Source organism: Manis pentadactyla, chromosome 1 (genome assembly GCF_030020395.1).
Source record: "Manis pentadactyla isolate mManPen7 chromosome 1, mManPen7.hap1, whole genome shotgun sequence".
Taxonomy (NCBI): Eukaryota; Metazoa; Chordata; class Mammalia; order Pholidota; family Manidae; genus Manis; species Manis pentadactyla.
In genome coordinates this window covers 79,069,734-79,092,555 of record NC_080019.1, presented here as the reverse complement: position 1 = coordinate 79,092,555, position 22,822 = coordinate 79,069,734, and the positions used below count along the sequence as shown (strand labels likewise).

The 22,822-nt window shown below is 35.6% G+C and overlaps 1 protein-coding gene across 1 annotated transcript in view; it reads left to right on the top strand.

Moving 5' to 3' along the window:
- PLSCR5 (phospholipid scramblase family member 5) overlaps window positions 1–19,007 on the top strand; it is a 54,589-nt gene extending 35,582 nt beyond the window's left edge. Inside the window, exon 9 of the mRNA XM_036896398.2 lies at window positions 18,746–19,007. The gene's annotated coding sequence lies outside the window, so the exon portion shown is untranslated. The remainder of the gene's footprint in view (window positions 1–18,745) is intronic.
- Window positions 19,008–22,822: the final 3,815 nt, after the last annotated feature.

The following is a 22,822-nucleotide window of genomic DNA, read 5'->3' as shown; positions in this document are numbered from 1 at the left end:
TGGTCTCTGCTTTACTTATATAAACTTCCTGGTAGTCTGAGCCCTTTATAAACAGCCTTGTCCCTCTGGGACCCCTGTGCAGATCCCTAGTCTAGTGTCATTGACCATGTTTCCAATATGTTGAGTGATTATAAAATCACAATCACAGCAGTGGTTTCATCTATATATTGGTAGAATTTTTTAGAGTATTTCAAAGCATTTGCACACATCTGATTAACCTGAGCTGGGCTTTACAAAAAAACAGAGGGTTTCCATTATGCATAACTTTGAAGCTGACCAGGTACAACTTCCGTATTTCTAAGTTTTAGAAAATGAGAAATAGAAAAATTAAGTAACTTTCTGCCACCTCATGTCCACAAGTCTTTTTTCCCATATCAGAATTTACATAAAAAGACTATTAATAAATATGCAAAATGTTCAACAATGATGATTAGATGAATAAATTATGGTTCACACATAGAATGGAGTTCCCTTTCCTTAAAATTAGATTGTAAGTCAGATAGATGATAGAATACATAGACACATAGCCAGGCAGGGTAGAAAATATCTATTTTACAATAGGTAAAAGAAAAGCAAGTTACTTTGCAGAAGTATGCAAAATTATCACTTTTTTAACATCAAAAATATGTGGGATGTAGGTGTAAAAAGACAGAAAAGAGAGAAATGCAAAAGTTTCAATTTCCTATTTGCTATAGCAAAAGCACAGGTATACAATCACAAAAGTCATATAAAATGTTTTTAGATATATTTATGAATATGACAGCTAGAGGGTAGGTCTATTTTATGGACTTATATATTCTAAAACTAACTGTTTTCTCAGCTTCTTTGTATCTAGGGGTCCACAGGTAATTCAGATCTTGTCAATGAAATAAAACCAGAAGTCTATTAGGGCTTCTAGTAAAGTATTTACTTCTATGTTAAAATGGCCAGATGTGACTGGCTCTATTTTTCTGCCCAGTTCTTCTTTCTTAGAATATGATGCCTGGAAATACAGCAGTAGTCTTAATGACTCAGCCAGCCATTACCATAAGGATGGCAACTCAAATAATAGAAGGCACGTGGGTCTTTGATGATACAATGGAGATGTCATACCTGTCCTGGACTACCTGGACTATCTCCAAATTTTCTGAGATAATTAATATGCTGCAGAGATCATTTTGAGTTTAAGCCACTAGTATTTAGGTAGACTGTAACATTAAGCTGAAAACATTGTTACCTGATATAACCATTTAGAAAACATAAAATATAATTTAAGGTCATACACCAACAAATTTAGATATAAAAATAAAACCATAAAATTCTAGGAAATTAAAAATTTGTTCTGCAAAACACAACATGAGTTAAGACAAGGGAAGAAAAAGTTGCAACATAAAAGACATGGTACTTATTCAAAATGAGAATAGAGCTTCTACCAACATATGAGACAAATATTTTTAAAGGAAACAGGTATAATACTGAACTTAAAAAATTCATTAAACAGGAAATATTAATGGCTCATAAGAATAAAATTGTGTTAAAAATAAAATAAAACAAAATAAAATAAAAATAAAATTATGTTCAAATTGTCTATTTAAGAAATGAATTGGAAAAAAATCAAATGTTTGAATTGTCCATTGTTATCAAAGGCTCAAGAAAGCAGCACTTTTTATACACTCTTGGTAGAAGAGTAAATTGATATTAATCAGGAGGAAAATTTGGCATCAAGTGTAAAAATCTTTAAATGTTACATATTAAGGAAGCAAGTAACTTTGGTTTCTTGGAATTTATCCTATACATACATTAAATAACTGTAAAAGCTTTCAAAGATACATGTGTCAGAATGTTAGTGTCAGATTGTTTTAATATTCACAGTAAAATGATGGAGATATGGTAAATGTTCACCAATGGTGGATTAGTTAATAAATAATTGTTAATAAATAATGCTCATACATAGACAATAATTTTTCTTTTCTTAAAATTAGATAAGTTGATAGTCATTTAGTTGGAGGGCAGGAGGCAGAGTGTAGGGAAAGAGAATGGGAAATATCCATAGTATAGTAGGTAGAGAAAAATAAGTTACTCTGTAAGAGTATGCAGAACTGTGATTCATTTTTTTAGAAAAAAAATATTAATTGCATATACACTGTATAGGATATTCTTAAATTTAAAAATCTGGAAGAATACATACCAGATTTTTAAATGATTATTTCAGAGTTGGAGCAGGCATGGGGAACTTAATTACTACTACATATATTTCTGAAATGTTTGAACAATAATCCCACTACATATACATACATCCATACATGGCACACACACACAATGGTTAAAAGTGCAACTATTTCTAAAAACAGTTATTCAGATTTGCCTCAAAAGGGAAACCTGTGACATTTCTTGAATTCACAGAAAAATAATTAAGAATAAAATTAAGAAAAATAATGGCTCTTTTTTTTCATGAGTATACCCAATTTTTCTTTTCAACTGTATTCTAAATAAGCCCATCTTTTATACACACTTATTTCCTTTATTTTCATTGATTCAGTTTTCATAATGTCCAACCTATAAACATGTACCAGGTTTCCTGGCATCTATAATACTACTCAATATATTTAAATTCCAGTCTTTTAATATTCCCCTTTACATAACTCAAGAACAATCTGATTTGAGATGACATCAGTGGACATAAGTACTCAATAAGGGAAAGAATAAATATCCTTCTGTCAAAATACTAAAAAGAACAGTGACACTCTGAAATCACTTGGCATCAAATTTATCATTATACACATTATAATCTTTCTATGAGTAGTTTATTTCCCACCCATATGAGAATGCAGTCAGAAGAGAAGTTGGGAGGAAGAATTCTGTCAGGAGAGAGCTCTACCTCGATGGCTGAAATGTGGGAATTGAAGCCATGAGTATTCCACGGAAACTATTTTGCACGAGAAGAATGTCAAAAGCAGAAGGAAGCCTTGGGACAGCAGACTTGAAAAACTTGTGGAAGAAAGGTACACAAAGGACTGAGGAGAACCACCTAGAGACCAACAGGAAGGACAACAGAGGATGATACTACAGAGATTAAGAGAGAGTGATTTCTGCGAGCTGAGTAATAATTATCCATGCTCAGTGTTGTTTTAAAAAACAGTGCCATGATTTCGTTATTTTCTTTGGATTTAGGCATTCAAATATTATTAGGCTCAAGAGAAAGTGCTATTAAATGGATTTTGGTAAGAGTCTTAATTTAGATGCTCTTGGGCATGACAAAAAGAAAGGAAGCAGAGAAAATAAGTGGAAAAAATGTTTAATGTAACAAAAATAACTTGGAATCAACACAGAGTGAATATGAACAACCATGAGGATCTGGACCAGGGTGACAAAGTCAGGTGTCAGTTAGCAGAGGAGAGTCTGTCTCTGCTGCAGGAGCGCCCTGGGCAGTAAACAAATCAAACAAAGCCCATGGAATAATACACCACAAATAATACACCAAAACAGGTGGATAAACTTGTGCTGATAAGAGCGGAGGAGTTCTCCCGGACCTGAAAGCATCAACATTTGATCAATTTGATTTAAAAGGTTGAACCTCAGGTATTATTTTATGGAATGATAGAAAAAGACAAGGAGAAATGGAGAATTAGATGTAAAATTATGGCTTCCAGCTTTTCAGTGAACTGCTCCGTACTGTTCACATGTGACTCCAGACATCATGGCTCCATATTAGATTTCAGGAAATAAAATATCAATTAAAGTCAGTAGATTGAATTTTAATTACTTAGAACCTAATTATATAGTTAGAAAATAATTCTGAAGAGACATGTTGCCTGGAATTTTACATATTGTTTTTATTTGAATTATGTCTACTGGTCACGCAAAAGGAAGAAATTATCTCTTCCTGTATATTCACAATTGCCGAGGACAAAGTCACCAAATGGTATGTGTTCTTCTTTCTTACCTCTTCATTCTCTCTTCATCTCTGTTTCCACTGCCACTATCTTATTTTTGCATCTGCTTACTTACATCCCTGTCCCCAGCCTTTCTTTCCTACAATGCATTCTCTATGTAATGGAGAGACCTATTTTTTTAAAACAAGTGTCTCATTTGTCTCTTCCATTTCAAATAAATAAATAAATAAATAAGACTATCTCTTCCCTTTCTCTTAAGTTTCCAGTAAATTAGAGCAAATGAAAGCACTGACGGATAACAAAAGCAGCAAAAGGCAGGTGGGTGTACACACGAACAGTCCCCAGTAGAGAAAGGCTCTTAGCCTGTGTCTTCGCTGTTTCAGAGAGAGCAGCGGCACACGAGGCGGGAGTAGGAAACATGTCTAACAACAAAGTTAGTGGAAAGTCCGTTCACTGAAATACTATGCTAATCAGGTGCTCACACTCATTTCACTTCCAATCCCACCCTGTCGCCCATGCTCATTGAGCACAGCAGCTCAGCACTACTTCCCAGGCATCCCAAAATTTAATTAACTGCCTAAACATAAGGTTTCCAATATTGCCAGAATGATTTCAGTGCCACAGAGAAAAGTTCTCCCACTTTAGCATTCAAAGGGCAGTCTCTGCTCTGCTTACCCTAAAGGTGACAAGCATTGTTCACATCTGAGCTTTCAGTCCTAACTTACAGGAGGGAGGGAGCTGGCACAGAAACAGGCACACAGAGCAGGGAAAAATGACAGGTCACCAGTTCTCTATTCTGAAATATGAATAAACAAGGACCACCAGATATACAGTGAAACATTAGACTAAAATAAATAAAAAACTGCTGGCCAAAGAAGAAACATAAAAGCCAAAGTACAATAAAGAATCTAAAAACAAAACTTCAGTGAATATTGAGGAATTTGAAAAATTAATACACTCATTAAAAAACAGGGGTCTATTTAAAAACATAAATCTAAGAACCCTTAGTACATATTACTACATTTCTGGGACCCCTGTGATTTAGTGTCATAATCTAAAGAAAATATTAATTTCCTATTTGAACTAAGATTCAGCCCCCTTTCCAGGAAATATTATTATATAAGTAATAATCCCTAGCATAATCAGCATATTTTAAATATTAAATCTTTTCATTCTCAGATAACAGCAAATAAACATATAATTAACCAAAAGGAGAAAAAATAAGCAAAGGCATATGATCACTTTGCTGAATGTTTTGTTTACATGTGCTTAATAAATTTACCACTCACTGTGCACTTTGGCACAAGAATTAGGAGCCACATTTGTGTATTTAAAGAAAAAAAGATGTAATTCTTTTCCTGCATTATTTCACAGTACAAACAAAAGAAAAGAATATTGTAAATATATAATCCATATAAATAATTGGCGAACGGCTAGAGCATTCTTGTCTTAGATTTAAATATTACTATTTTTGAAACAAATGCAAAATTTTGTGCCCCCAATGACACCAAGAACCCTATGCCTTTTTCTTGTTCTTTCCTTGTTGTGGAATAAATGAAAATTTTGTATAGATACACATCACATCTCAGACTTAACTAGTAATCTTCAAAATTTCAAAATGAAATACCTTTCAATATTTCATGTAAAGAAAAGCAAGTTTTTTGTTAAATACAAGCTCAAATAACTGCCAAGGTGCCAGAATTTTACTAAGATGATTTGACAGAAATGTAATGTCCATCACAAAGATCACTGTTGAAATAGATAATAGAGAAGTTTTTTAAAAAAGAAAGAAAAGATAAAATCAATAAAACTAAGAGCTGTTTCATTGAAAATATATGCAAAATTGACCAATCTCTAAAAGACCAAGGAAACAATAGAGGACTCAAGTAAATAAAATCAAAATTAAATAGGAGCCATTACAACCAATCACAGAAATATAAAGCATCATATGCCAACCGATCGGGCAACCTAGAAGAAATGGATAAATTCCTAGAAACATATAATCTTCCAAGACTGAATCTTGATGAAAATTCTCCAGCTGTGTCTATCTTGAATAGTGACGTCCTCATCATTCATCAGAGCTGACTGTCCTGATCAGTCATGTCTCCCTATTTCCCTAAGTTCGTGAATTCTGATTTCAGAAAACAAAGGGGAAAATAAAGAGAGAGATATGTGAGGTTGAGTAACCTCTCCAATGTCACTGCAAAGCTACATAGCCTGGCTCCAGAGTGGGTACACTTAACCACCCAATATAAGGGTATTTGTTGTTGTATTCTCTTTTACTGTGCTCTTTCACTATATATACTACTTTTGCTACGCTCAAAATAGTTTAGAATTGCTTTTATAAGGATCTGAAGTAAATATGGCAAAATGTTAAAAAAAACCGATCAAAGTACTAAGGTTTATATGTCAAATATTAACATATCTGTGAACTTTAATCCTGATTAAATACATCACATGATGAACAATTCACAACATTCATATATCTATGAACATACATGTACTATAATATAAAAAATAGGAGAAATTTTTTATTAAGGTATCATTGATATATAATCTTGTGAAGGTTTCACATGAGCAACATTGTGGTTTCAACATTCACCTATATTATCATTGCAATCACTGTTCATCAGTGAAGATGCTATAGAGTCAAGAATAGGAGAATTTTTTAAAAAAAGAACCAAAGATTCCAGATCCAGGTAAGATGCAGAAAGCACACTGCACCTGTCTCTCCCACTTAATGTCACTATAAAATCTAGAGTGGATATAGATACTTAGAACATAGGTATTAAATGTCTGCCCTGAGGGCAGGTATTTAAGGACGCTGAAAATGTAACAGCAGAAGGAAGATTGATTGAAGAGCCCAAAAGCTTTTGTTTATGTGGCTTTTATCACTTGATATTAACCAGAATTAGAAATTAAAACTGAGAAATTGTTAAAACATAAAAAAACAAGCTCACATTCCACTAGCTTCCATATATCAGAAGCCTCTGGAAATTTCCACTGAACAGTCATATGAGAAAGTTAAAAAGGCAAATAAGACCTTAGTGATACAGGAAATCATTCCGACCACCCTTTGAGAACCGCTGCCTATTTGCAACAAATGAAGAACAAATATCGTTCTGAGGCACATATGAAGTATTCACCAAGTAGTAACAAAAAGAATTGTTGGACAAACATCTTATAAAACTAATATTACACTGAAAATTAGGCAGAAAAGGAAAACTAAAGCAAAAAGCTAGAAAAAACATTTAGAAATTAAAAAGACATTTCCAAGTAATACAGACACATGTATTTTAATGTCTTTTCATGTCTTTTCACTAGCTCTGGTTCCCAGCATTAAGGCTCTACTTTCATAAAGGATCATGGCAGAGTTAAGAAGGTTTCATACAACAGTGTAGCACAGAGAAGGCAAATAGTGAATCTGTGGCATCTTACTACACTGATGGACAGTGACTGCATTGGGGTATGTGTGGGGACTTGATAATATGGGTAAATGTAGTGACCACATTGCTTTTTCATGTGAAACCTTCATAAGAGTGTATATCAATGATACCTTAATAAAACATTAAAAAAAAAAAGAAGTCTTCATACTCTGCCACTACCTTTTGCACTTGAGCTTACATTGTCAGTGAGAAAGAATTTACTTCAGTAAGCTAGGTATTTATATTTAAGAAACTCTTTACATCAAGCTCTCTTAATTTTTGGACCTAATTGTATACAAGGCCATATCTAGGGTAGTGGAAGTGACCAGCATCAGTACTCAAATATCCTTGAATGTTCTCAGCTCTTCCAGTGCTCCACAGAGAAAACCTCTCTGTTAGATTCCTTGTTAGCCAAGGAACACTCTGAAAATGATAAATGGTTCAGGATTTACCAAGGAACATCTGTGAGAAGTTGCCAGCTACTAAACCTATTTAAAATGATAGACTTATGATAACCAATCTAGTGTAATAGTTTTTAAATCTGTAGGGAAAAAATACAAAATTTTAAAAAATATGTAGGGCAAATATTAGCTAAGTTACCTTTCATTTCACCAGGTAGCATTAATTTCTAATATTTCAAAGACTTTTAATAAAAATAATTTTCCTTACTTGGTTTTAACTTTATCAGGAACTAGTTATAAAATAAATAAGTAAGGGATGAAAAGTACAGCAAAGGTTTTATAATAAATAATAATATTGTACTAACTTTGTAGGGAGACAGTGGTAAGTATACTTACTGTGGTGAGCATTTGATGATGTATATAACTTTTTAATCATGGTGCGGTACATCTGAAACATTTTATATCAACTACACTTCAATAAAAAGAAGCATATTTCTTGTGAAGTAAGAATGACATTTTAAGTAGCTAAAAAAATGGGCTAGGAGTTTTCAACTTACAAATAACAAGTTTGATTTTTTTCAAAGAAGTTTTTACCTCAGTAGAAATGTACATAAAATGTGTTTGTAGAATTTTAGAACATAGAGATGATTATAACACATGATAGAATATAATGTGGGCTTGGGCAATATTAAAATGTGAATTTTAAGGACTTTAAAATATATTAAGATATTTTAGGCTTGGCCATGGACTCTAGAACCAAGGGATGGGATATTCTCTTCAATAAATGATGTTGGGAAAACTGTACAGCCAGATGCAAAAGAATGAAGTTGCACTCTTATCTTACACCATACCCAAAAGTAAACTCAAAATTAATTGAAGAGTTAAACACAAGTGCTGAAGCCATAAAAATTCTTAGAAGAAAACAAGGGAAAAATCTCCTTGAGCTTGGTCTTAGCAATGATTTCTTGGATATGACATCCAAAGCACAGGAAACAAAAGCAAACACATATCAGTGGGACCACATCGAATTAAAAAGCCTCTGCATGGCAAAAGAAACCATCAACAAAAGGCAACCTACAGAATGGGAAAAATATTTCCAAAATGTATGTCTAATAAGGGGTTAAAATTAAAATGTATAAAGAAGTCATACAACTCAATAGAAAAAAAAGAAACTCCAATTAAAAAGAGGAACCTAATAGACATTTCTCCAAAGAAGACAGGCAAATGGCCAACAGGCATGCAAAAGATGTTCAGTATCACTTACCTTCAGGGAAAAATGCAAACCAAAACCACAATGAGCTATCACTTCACACCAGCTATGATGGCTATTATCAAAAAGCAAATGACAGCAAGTGTTGGCAAGGATGTGAAGAAAAGGGAACCCTTGTATACTGTTGATGGACATGTAAATTGGCACAGCTGCTATGGAAAACAGTATGGATGCTCCTCAAAAAACTAAAAATAGAACTACCGTATGATCCCATGATCCTTTTTCCAGGGATACAGCCAAAGGAATTGAAATCAGGGTCTTGAAGATACATCTGCACCCCTATGCTCAATGCAGCACTATTCACAATAACCAAGACCTGGGAACAACTTAAATGTCTGTTATATAATGTGGTATATACATGCAATGGAAAATTATTCAGCCTTAAAAAGAAGGAATTTCTGCCATTAGCAACAATATGGATGAACCTGGAGGACATCATGGTAAGTGAAACGAGTCAGACGTAGGTGGATAAATACTACGTGACACCATTTAAAAGAGAAATCTAACTTACTCAAAGTCATGGAAGCAGAGAATAGAATGATGGTTGCCAGGGGCTGGGAAGAAGGGGAAATGGGGAGGTATTAGTCAAAGAGAACAAGTTTCAGCTATGCAAGATGAGTAAGTCCCAGAAAACTGTTGTACGGTACAGTGCTTATAGTTAAAAATATTGTGTTGAATACTTTAAAAATCGCTAAGGGATTAGATCTTGTGTTGTGTTATCAAAAAATAACAATAATGGTAAACAAAAAAAGAAAGGAAACTTCTGGAGGTGATGGATATGTTTATGGCAGTGATTGTGGTGATGGTTTCACAGATGTATACATATGTGCAAATGCATCCAGTTGTATACATTAAATATATTCAGCTTTTTGTAGGTCAGTCATATCTCAATATCGTTTTTCAAAGTGTTTAACTGCTTTTAAAAATATGTTTAAAAAAACACATTTTAAGTGCCCAATTTTGTCTACTCCAACAGATAGTGTTATTGGATCACTGTCATATAGGGGGGCTAACTGATATGTCAATAATTTGTTGATATTTCCAAAGGACAAGGGACAAACTGGTAATATGACGTGGTCCTCTTCTGATAGGTAATAGTAAGAAAGTAAAAGTAAGAAATTAAAGCCCACCTGCAAAAGATATTTCTTGTCTTTGTTATCTTCATTATCCTTAGTACAGTGCATCATGTCAGTCCTGGTACCATTTCTCCAATTTTTTATTAACAATTGCCACAATGCCAAATGCAGTTAAGCCCCCAAATAATTCAGATTGCTATAAACCCTTTGAATTTGAACAGAGACCCTGAGGCTGTCAGGAAAAGAGCTTTGGCCTTTCCCGCAGGGGCCAGTTAGTGAACTCTCCCTTACAGAGACCCTTACTGTCCAGATTAACTCAGAAATAGTTTGTTCAATCATCCCAGTCAGGGGGACCCGGCCTCCTTAGGAAAGCTTCCCTCATTCCCTAAATGTCACTTTTCATCCTCAGTGGGCTTCCTTGCTCAGCATTCTTAAGGCAGAAGGAGAAGTCCCAGACTTAAGTCTGGGGTCCTCAGGACCACAGCCAGCCAGAGGGGGACAGGGCAGACTCCTGGGTTGTTTTGTTGCAAGTGCTATTAGTAAAGATCTGCCTAGGATTTAAGATTTTGCTCAAAACACTTGTCCAACCTAAATTAATTTACTGAACTGTTCCTTATAGGAGGTAAAAATTCAAATGTGTGTAGTTAGATGACAGACTCTGTTCATTTAAGCTATACAAATATTGTTACTAATTATAGTAAGATAACATAAGGACCTGAATATGAAATTCAACTCATACAACTAAAAGGTCTCATCCCCTAACAAGCTTTACTAGAACTTTTCAGGATACAAGTAGTCTAGTCACCACACAAAGGAGAAGCAGGAAGAGGTCCAGACATATTAACACAACTGCCTGAATAATTTCTTGTTGCTTCAGAACACCCTTGAGTCCAAATTAATATGACAGATGCTAACATATCACACAGCTATATTTCTTAATGGAAGGGAGTTGTTTTGGTTATGAAACATCTGTGTTTTATATCCAGACAGTTATGCAGCTCATTTGATGTTTTCCAAGGGGCCATGCCCCATGCACAGATTCTAGATTGGTGTACCTTTAAAATCCCAAACAAGCCAACTCAATCCTAGTGTAAGCATGGAATACATAAAATCTCTCCTAGAAAATGTCATTAGTTTGATTGTCAGAAGATCGGTCATTAGAGTATTTATAAAGAGATTTGACCAGGCCACTTTCTTTTCCAGAGGCCGAGAGACTAAAGAGGGAGAAGAGCTTATAGCCTTGCTGCTTAAACGTATCCTTTCCAGACTTAATATGAAGTAGTTAAGATAAACATAAGCACCTTTGACTTAGTTGAATTGTGGAGGACTTTTAGGCATATCTTCCTGTGCATAAACTGAAGGTTGCTATGGCCAGGATTCTCACCTGGCCCTGGTCAGCTAGCTCACTACACACATATGGGCAATACGTTGTTACTGACTCTATATAAAGAGCTCCACCTGGTGCTCTGGGCTACACGATGGCCCAGCTGCAGAGTTGCAGGAGAGTAGAGGTCAGACTGAGATGGCTGCAGGGGCAGAGAGGCCCAGAGGCAGAGACCAGCTTGCCTCATGCAGACTTGCTCTGAGTGGATGGGATTCTAGTGATTGACCTGCCACCAATCTGGTGATTGAAAGTTGGGTATAAACCCTTTCACCCCAAGAACATCCCATTGTCATTTTTCAGTCTCACTGAATCCATAGTGAACATGCCCGGGGCTAAAACCCACTGGCAAGACACCTCCCAAAATGGTTGTTTGGGCATTTTTTTAAATTCCTGACTTCTGGTAAAACATAATCTATGCTATTCTGTCATTAAGCACATAAAGGACAAAGAGTCAGCTATATTTTAATTAACCCTCAAAAAAAATTATTCTAACAAACCAGGATTCATCTCATATAGACCTGCTAAAATTTGTGTGAAACATAAACACTCTCAAAGTCTTCACTTTTCAGTTTTCCAATTTTTTTAAAAAAACTCATTTTAATTTCATTAGAGTTTTCCTCTAGATTAAGAACCCATAACTCTAATTCCCAATAGCGTGAAAAATTATACTTCTGATTTCATTATATGTAATTAAGACAGGTCCTCTGAAATCAACTTGTTAGTAGGAGAAGTAGTTATAATAACAGTAGCAGTTGTAGAAAAAGACAAAATAGAAGTTAAAGCTTTATTGTTGCCCTTTCACAAATCTACAAATTTGGGTAGTATCTCTCTCATTCTCCAATTAGCTTTGTCTTCAATCACTGGCCTCTAAGACAGTCCTTTTAAAGTGGGAAGAGAAGCAGGTTTTCCTGTCACTCAGACAAAAGATCTGTTGGAGTATTCAGGACAGAGTGAAGGTGCTGTGAAGTAATGGCTCTCTAGACATCCTGCTATGCTAGCCAGAGGTTGGAGAGAGATTCTATGACTGTTTCCACTTTTAAATAACCCTGGACCTGAAAATGGCTGATAAAATCTCTTACTGGAGACACTTACCTGTCATAGGAAACAGAGGATTTTAATCAGAAGGGCTACTCAGGATGAAGGTATGTTTTCTGGTTGGCCCTGTGGGCTCTGGTTTCAATGATCAGAACCTACATGAAGTTGTTTTTTAGCTATGTTTAATTGTTGCCTGAAGAAAAGAGGGCACTACCCTCTGGACTAGAAAACCTGGACTGTTGGTGAGTCCACCCTGCTTGCAATGGTTATTTCTGTTTTTTAGTGAATAGGATAAACCTGGGTACCTCTCCTAATAGGATAGTCAAATTCACCTTTCTCCTTCATTCTCATTCTTTCTTCCCTCTAAGTCTCTTTTAGAAATAAATTGGTTTTTCTAATTAGTTTCTCTTATCTGGGATGCAAGAAACATAAGAGTTTCACAATGTGCAGATGGTTGGAAAGTTGTTCCCCAGAGAAACTGAAGAGTCAAAGACAAAAACCCTCCAGATTTTGGGGGTACCTGAAAAAAATTGCAGCTTTCTACCCATTCACCACACAGTGAAGCCTGCTGCTGCAAAGTGCTATGCTACTGCCTCTGGCATATATATATAAATGGGCTATCTAAAAATCACCAGGCACTTAAGGAAGACCTCAGATAAGAGAGATAAACAGAAAGAAAAGCAAAACATAGAACAAAACAGAGATAATGCTGAAAAAAAAATAGCAAGTAAAACCTCCCAAACTCCATAATTAATAACCTCAGAAACATAAAAAGCAATCTACAAAACAAGAATAGGAAACTATAAGAAAGGGCATTTGGTAGCGGGGCAGGAATTGAAAATAGAAGAGCAAAAGTTTTAAATTAACTTAGGGTGTGAAAGATCAACTGAGAAAAATCTCTCAGAAATTTTAACAGACAAAAAATAATGAGAAAGAAAAGTTATGAGAGGGTGGCATGGGGAGGAAGACAGAAAGAATGGAAACAGAAGACAAAGGTGAATGTGAAACCACACTGGGAGGGGAGCATTAGGAATGCCCAGGTCTCCCTTTGCCAGGAAAAATGAGTAACATTTGCAACGGGTGTTGGTCTTACTGAAACCCCAGGCTCCCCTGGCTCAGAGAGAACTAACACAGGTGGGGTTTTTTTTTTTGTTTTCCAAGAGTGGAGAAAGGGTAGGAGATAACTGAAGCATGTTTCCAGAATCTATCTTTGTCACAGTTCACGACTACTCTTTTTTAAATAAAACGATCCATCTCTTCTATAATGAATAATTATAGACAATTTATGAGAGAGTCCTTTAAGTATTATTTGCAAAGAATGGCTCAGCTCTAATTACAAATGGAGATAATGCTCTTATTTTGAGAGATCTCTCTGTATCCCAAATTCAAGGAGCCAATTCTCTTGTTATGCCAGGCCTCAAACTTTTCTAAAGAATGGATTCTGAATTTTCAAAAACTAATCCAATTTAGGTCTCTCTAGGGCACACCATACTGAGGCCTACTGATGTCATCTGGAGCTAAAACAGACCAGTATTTTTTATTATCTATGGACCCAAGCATAAGTACCAAATAAACAAGCAGTTTTTTCCTCAAACCTCAAAGCTTAAAGTATATTTTTATAGGCAGAACAGATGGTAAAGTTTAACTTGATTGATCTGTGAGAGGCTAGCCTCAGAGAGGGAGGTAGCCTTGCAGAACTCCTGGAGAGCTCCTGGCAGAGTGTTAAGGGGCAATCAGGACTAGTAAAAGAACTGTAACACATGACGAAACATAATAAAACAGTGGTAATGGCAAGGTTTGGACCCCAATACCCAGTCATGTCAGTGGAATAACTGACACCCTCAATGAGGGAGAGTGAGTAGAGGAAAAGGGCTGACAGCCCAGGTTCTGACATATCTCACTGCTGTTAGCATTAGATTATATTCAGGAAGGATAATCAAAAGCATATCTGGTATGCCATGGCAGGGGACCAAAGCTATCCGAATTGATGCTGGAGTAGATAGAATGCTAAAGAGTTTTTCCCTCCATTTTCCATCTCTTGGTTAGTTGTTCAAACACTAGGTACTGCTATGCAAGTTACTAAGATTACTAATAAACTGGTCTTAAAATGGGGATCCAGGTGGGGACAGTATAATCAGATGAGGCCTAAAAGGCAGAAGACAGAAGAGGCAGTAAGAAAGATGTAGCAGTAATGGAGGTCAGACAGATTCCAAAGCATGAGGAAGATTTAAACACTCGACTTACTGGCACTGAGATGCAGGGACCTGTGCAGAGCTAAGGGCAGGCCCTAGCTGACAACCAACAAGGAAACCAGGATTTCAGTCTACAACCACAAGGAAATGGATTCTGCCAAAGACTTGAATGACTTTGGAGGTGGATTCTGTCCAGAGCTTCCTGTCAAGAGCCCAGCTGGCAATAAACCTTGATTCAGCTTTATGAGACCCACATCAGAGAACTCAGACAAGGCAACCCAGACTTCTGACCTACAGAACTGTGAGATGACAAAGTTGTGTTACTTAAGCTGCTAAATTTGTGGCAGTTTGTTACAACAGCAATAACAATCTAATATAAATGCCAAACCTATGATTTCAATTTGAGTACAGGCAAGTGCTATCTGCCTAGCTATGCCATGTAACCTTTCACCTGAGGCTGGTGTTACTGCCCAACGAATGTCTAAATGCAGGAAGTTGTCCTGCATATTTCCTTCTATATTCAATCTACAGCCAAATAATGTAAAACAAAATGCCTGAATATTTGTTCTCCATCTGAATGAGTCCCATTTTGTACAAGTATTTGTTGGTGTCTTGCCACTAGGTTTCAGCACTGGGCAAGTTCACTATGGATCCAGGGTGACCAAAAAAATGACAGTGGAACATTCTTGGGGTGAAAGGGTTATACCCAACTTTACTCCCCCAGTGGCAGGTCAGACACTAGAATCCCATCCACTCAGAGTGAGTCTGCATGCAGCAAGCCCATCTCTGCCTCCGGGCCTCTCTGCCCTGCAGCTGTGTCAGTCTCTGTCCTCGGTGCTGCCACCACTCCAGTCTCATCTCTGCTCTCCTGCAGCCTTGCAGTCGTGCCACCGCATCATCCAGCGCACTAGGTGGAGCTCTGTATATAGAGTCAGTAACAGTGTATTGCCCACATATGTGTAGTGAACAAGTCGACCAGGGCCAGGTGAGAATCCTGGCCACAGGAACCTTCACTTTCTCCACAGTTGACAAGAACAAATAGCACTGGCACCTAATAATTTCATATCTAGGATTTTAAGCCACCCAAAATATTCTAAAGGCTCACATGTTTGATATAGGAGACTGTTCACAGCATTATATATACATAATAATAAATAATAAATTATGGAGCAATCATTACATGAAATATTATGCAACCCTTGAATAACAGATTTTTGAAGGAAATAATTGCTATGTATTAAATGACAGCAAGGTACTAAACTGTATTAACTGCATGAGTCTAATTTTACTAATAATACAAATGCAGTTGCACATACAAAGAAGACTGTGAAAAAACATTGTTATAGTGTTCACTATATAATGTATTGTAAGGTTTTTAATAATTTTAAAATATTTTTGTGTACTTTATAAAATTATATATCATTACTTTGCAATATGATATTCTTTCAAAAAAACACTGAACATTAATCTGTAGCCTGTGTTTGCTATTTATACATATGACATTAATTCTATATATATATTTTGTTTTGCCAAATTAGCCTTGTGGCGCCTTGGTTTCCTTATCTTCAAAAATAAATGGACCCAAAGGGCCTAACATCTGTTTGAACACAAAAATTTCTAAGAATATCTAAACATAGAAGTGTCAGGAAAACCCTAGGTTAATAATGTATTTCCCTAGTATCATCGCTTAGATTTGGCACTTTGTTGTTTTTATCACTTAGATTTGGCACTTTGTTATTTTTCTCCCTCATGTCATTATTGTGTAGGTCCCTTATGAGCATTTTCTGTACACTAAACATATCAATTCTTAAATCATAACAAATAATCTTGCTTTTCATCCTATCACTACATAAATTCTGAAGACAGTTCAGACAGTAGAAACAAGAACCCAAACCACTGGGAAATTGTTATCTTAATTTTTCTTTAGATTATTGTAAGTAATATTCTTATGCAAATGCAACCATATAGAATGGTTTGCGACTTCCTTTCCAAAATATTTATGCTTTTATCATTGCCCTGTAGTAACCTTTGCCACATCATCATAACTTTTGTATCTATGTTTGTATGTTCATAAGAGTTTTTAATTGAATTCATTATTATAAAACTTACATACATAGATTACATTTATCAAAACCTTTGTATCATTAAAATTATATTTTAGCCACCTAATTTAAAGCTTAATAAACACTGTGCATATCAGTTTTCATTAAAAATAGATATGTACTGCTTTTCATGTATTCTGTGAGTAGGAGTATAAATAAATATTCAGGCAGAAATAAATTTGGTACAATTCTTTTGGAAAGTGGTTTAGCAAGATATATAAAAGAATTAAAATAATCAAGTACTTTGACTTAAAATCCATCTGGAAATTTATCCTCAAGAAATGTTTCAAAAGATAAAAAAGACAAACAGTGGCAATTTAATTCCATCTAAAATTTTTCTTCCAATTATGAGCTTAGAAAAATCTATTAGCATCAATCCTGGATTGTTTAAATTTCTCTTCTACATAACCCAGATTAAACCTACCTTGTTAATGATCCAATTTTCATTGACCCTATAAATCTAAAGAATGAATTAGAAATTCAGTGCTCAGTGAAGGAATGCTTTGGAATCTGTTTCTCAAGCTCCTAAGTACAAATTATACTCCTTAAGTATCACCATATTCAAGTTATCACACATGGCTCTGAACACTTTTTATTCACTATTATCTCTTCACAGAATACATGACCAAATAAACAAAAGCAAGTCCTGCTCTGTTGTGAATGTAAATTATATTACTTTGCTGATGAAATCAGCACCATCTGAATTTGCAAACCACCAAACATCAATAATAAGCAATTTTTCCCTTGTACTACAAAAAGACATGACTAATATCACATCATTACTAGAAAAATAAAGATCAAAGTGTTCTTTTTAAAATGTAGATAAAATGTTCAATTATCACCAGCACTGAACTGTATTGAAAACAGAGCTAACATCTCACCAAACCTTGATACAAGGATGCTGTATGTTGCTGCTTGTTTTCAATATTGATTCCAATGGTGACTTGATGGTCACTTGATTGTAAGCTATTTGGTTAGAAGGGTTCTAGAAATTGTTCTTAGAGTTTTATTATAGTGTCTCTTGTCTTGTTTTTGCTTGTAATACATCCAAGAAAGTTTATGTTTTAAATTAACAAAGGTTTAGTAAAATGAGCCTGACCTCCTTTTGGATTTTTCATTATATCTGATAGTTAGCACTCTTGGTATTTGCTTCTAATTACTTTAAAGTAAAGTTGGTTAGCAGTCGTGTTTTTTGAAGTCCTTTTAATAATCATTGCCTGTATTTCATCGCCTTCCCTTTTATTCTGCAAACCACTGAAATACGGTTTTCAATCCTACCATTCCAATGAAATTGCCGTTGCTAAAGTTGATAGTGGCCTTTTATTGTTAGACCCCATGGAAATGACTGAATCTTTAACTGAAAGCCAGAACAAAGGTACTTTTCAAAATCTCTTTTGTGCTTAAACTTTCTGGGTTTTTTTTCTTTTAGACCTAATAATAATTGTCTCTTTAGATGGTCCATTGGCTAAGTAAGTAGAAATCTTTAGGCACCAAGGTTTTGTTGGTTTGGATTTTGGGTAAGTGAAAGTTGTTTAACTTGTGCAAATTGAAGAACTAAAACAGAGCTCACCATAGGGTGTGCCTGATAAACCAGAGCTACAACTGATTACGTCAGAGACTTAGCCCTGTGCCTCCTCCCAGGTCAATCCGACGCAGGACCTTGGTCCTTCTCAGCAAGGGTCCTCTCTCTCTCTCCCCCTTTCTCCCCTTTCTCCCCTTTCTCCCATTTCTCTCCCTCTCTCTCTCTCCTGCCTGAAAAAGAATGAGAACTAGTCATTAGAGGAACCTGAAACTACAGTGAGGTATTACCTTCTTTCCACTTTGGTAACATCCACCTACCAGGCTTCAGATTGTGTCATAAGATTGTGTGATACATTTTCTGTTTAGCAACCTCCCTTCCCTTCTAGATGGGGGAGGTGGAAGGCACAATAAATTATGCATTGTGTTTAACAGGAAGGTGTTTGCAAGCATTCTTCCCTTGTCATTAGGTGCAAACCAAAGAATGATCCGGGAACCTACATGCATGACTTGGCCACCACAGCCACAACTTCCTGTGCTTCCTACAGTTTGTGACACTACTGATCACTTCCTCATTAAAAGTCTCTCCCACTATGTTGATGGACAGTGACTACAATGGCGTGTGTGGGGGGGGTACTTGATAATATGGGTGAATGTAGTAACCACAATGTTGCTCATGTGAAACCGTCATAAGATTGTAAATCAATGATACCTTAATAAAAATACATAATAAATTAATTTTTTTAAGTCTCTCCTTGTTTAGTTACAGAAAAATCACACTTCTGTTTTGCATATGACTCTGTGTCCTTCCTTTCAGTTTTCCATAGGCAAAGGATAAAAAGCCCATGCTCTTTAAATGGTGGTGTTTCTCATTTCCATATTCAACTCATTCCTCATGCTGCAAAGTTTCAATGGTGCAGGTCTACCTGTTTGATAATTTCAATTACTGTACATATTTCAGGTTCTCTCAAAAGGTAGTTAGGACTATCTTAACTATCTACCAGTTCTCTATACCTTGATGTCCCACAGTCATCTCAAACTCAACTAATTTAACTGAACTCTACTCCTGACCTCATTCTGTGATCCCTTTCTACGTATGCACTATCCTCCATCCAATTGCTCAAGATGAAAACAGTCTTAAAATAATTCCCTTCCTTCCCCCCTCCCCCACAACATCTATTCGGTCACCAAGTACCAGCTAGTCCTCTTTTTCTATTCCTAGAATACATCTCCTCCTTTCTAATTTCACTATTTTTTCAAGATTGTATTGTGTCTGGCATTGTCACTAAAATGATGTCCTCGTTTCTTCTATCATACAAATCATTCTTCACATTTCTACTGATTTGGTCTTTCTAAAACAAGAGCCTAATCTTTTTCATACTTAAAAATTATTTAATTCTTCAATCCATCCTCCAAGATCAACCCCAACCTCGTCAGTGTAGTGTATGACCTTTTACATGTGTTTCCTGCTCAGTCTTTCCAGGATTGATTAGTTTGGATAATGATAACTGCTATAACAAATTTCAATGGCTTTTCTCAATAGAAGTTTATCACTTATGTAACTATCAGGGTGGAAGTTTCTCGTCTGTGGGAAGCTTTTATTCACATGGTGTTTCAGGGCCACAAGATCCTTTTGTTTTGTAACTCTGCCATACCTTGGAGTCTCATCTTCAGCATCAAGCCAACGGGAGGGAAATGGTATAGTAAAGGGTCACCTACTTCTTAAGAACCTTGGCTTAGAAGCAATGCATTTGTTTCTTCTTACATTCTATTGGCTGGAATTCAGTCATATGGCCACATCTTAGCTGGCCACCTCTTAGCAACAATTCCATACCAAAGAAAAGATAATGTAAGTTTTGGTGAACAGTTCATTGTCTCTGCATCATCAGGGGTACCTTTCAACTCTCTGTCGTGCTCCCTTTTGCACTGCAGTTCATATAATCACTTTTATTCTTGAACTACACCATGGCCTCCTTCGCATATGTTGCTGCCTTTTGCAGACAAAAATTTGGGAACCACTATTTTGCCACATGAAAGCAGTTATTGAATGTTGGGTAGGCAACTAATGGTTTATACTATACCTAGATATTTTCTAATTAAAGATGGTACTTTTCTTCAGATATCATAATAAAATGGAAACAAAAATGATTAAAACAAAACAATAAAAAAAAAACACCCAGAAGCTGTATAAAACACAAGAACAACAAAAAGATGATAATGTACAGAGGGAAATAATATGTCAACAAACTTGGGAAAAAGGAAAAAAGAGGCAGATGTGGTAACTATTTTGTAAAACATGACAATCATAAAATGTGTAGGGGCATGTAAGAATGAGGAGCTCCAATTTGCCTCTACAGATACCCAGAAAGATTGAAGACTTAGTGATGCCAATGGGGGAGGAGAAAGTGGAAAACTGGAAATTAAAATGAAAAATGCTTAAAACCTACATTCAGAAGCCTAGTCACCCAGCCGTATTCATCCATGGAGAGAATGTGGCAATGGTATATACAGCCCTAAGCTGGGTGTAAAAGAATTCTTGTGTTTAAAATGGAACAGAAGCATCTTAGGATTCAAATGCAATATTGGGGAGTAGAGGTTGAAAAATAACATTGCAAAAAAAAGTTACTGGATCTCTACAGTAACTTTTTCTGCCCCTCCTGGAAGAAGTTCAGCAGTCAAGAAACTAAACCCCCAACAGAAACTTCTGCATTCACTAGAGACATTGGGTGTCTACTTTCACTACTGCATAAGTGTTAAAACTAAAGATAGATATCAGGCCCATCAAGAAGGATAAGCTAACAGAAGAGCACCACTAAAATCTGAGCCCATGAGTTTTACCGCCTTGTAACATGAAAGAGAAGTAATTCGTGCCATGCAAGAGGGAAGAGCACAGAGGAAATCTACCACTCCCGACCTGAGTATCAGATGTGGGAAAGATATCTATTTTCCTAGATAGATACAGAAAGAGACAGAGATACAGATATAGATGTAGATGATAGATGACGTAGATATATAGATAGTGGTAAAATCTTTATAAGAACAGCATTGATTTCAGACAAAACTGACTTCAAAGGAAAATCTTTACTAGAAATAACACTTCATTACAATAAAGGTTTAATTCACTTGGATAAAATAACTACTATTAGTTTTTGCCTAATCACATAGCCACAAAATACATAGAAAAAAGTCAAAATAATAAGAAATTAATAAATCTATAATTACAGTGGGAATTTTTAATATTCCTCTGAATATTGATAGAATAAGCAAGAAAAAAAATTGGCTGAAGTAACGGCATGATTAACAAATTGACCTATACAAAAAAAATACAATACCATACCCAACAACTTAAGAGGACACCTATTTTTCAAGTAATTGTAAAATACGTGCAAAAACTGGCTGATATTTAAGTGCCATAATACAAGTCTCAAGAAATAATAAAGAGATAACTAGAAAATCTCAACTTCTTGGCAACTGTCTATAAACAGCTGTCAAGGAAGAAATCCTTTCGGATGCCTTGATGTACAGTAGGCTTTCTAAAATAAGATGCAAAGTTCAGACGTCAAAAGTGAAAGCACAATAAGAGATTTATTAAAAATGAGACATCGTGAAAGCAACTTTAAAATCCAGAGGCCCACTAGGTAAAAGAATTGTACCTTATTTAGCAGATGAGAGTGTCAAGCCACAATATATAAAAGGCACAACAATCAGTGTGGGGAAAAAAAAATCCCAATCCAATAGAAAACTCTATTAAATATCGGGCATATCATAGAATAAAGTGGTAAAATGTCAAATAATTACAGGAAAAATTATACATCAGTAACAAAATTAACAAAAACAATAATACTGCGAATCAGAGTAGCAAACATTTAGAATTCAATTCAGGAACTGAAGAGATGTGGAAAAAACAAGCACTCTCATACTTTATTGGCAGAAAAAAGAAAGAGGTTTTCTATAGTGTGTACAGAAAGGTATGTGGAAGGACGTCTATAGCATAATTTGTAATTGTAGAATTGGAAACCACACCAGGCTGATTAGATCAATGATACAATGTGTGTTAATGGCAAGGTGGTTTCCAACACGCTTCATTCAGAAGGCAAAGAAAGCACATCGGAGAACAGCTTGTGTAAAATAATCCTATTTATGTAAAGAAACCCTATGTAGGTACATATACATTTGTTAATATAAGAATATTTATTGAATGCTTACTCTGTGGTAAGCATCACTTTAAACGTTTTGTATATTTTTTCTTCCTTAATCCGCAGAAAAATCATGAGGTAGATACTATTATTACACTCATTTTACAGATTAAAAAAAGAGGCACAGATTATATTTGCACAAAGTCACAGAGCAGAGAAAGGATTCATACCAAAGTGACTTGGTTTACTCCCTTCTCTTTCTTTCTTTCTCAGTTTTCCTTCTATTCTCGGATTTCCTTCCAACCCCTTCTTGTCTCCTCTCACCTACCTCTTCTCTTAGTAAATCTTAAAGTGTCTGTTAGAGTACATGTGGAGAAAAGTGTGTAGTGAAGGTAACGTTTCGCTTTTCTC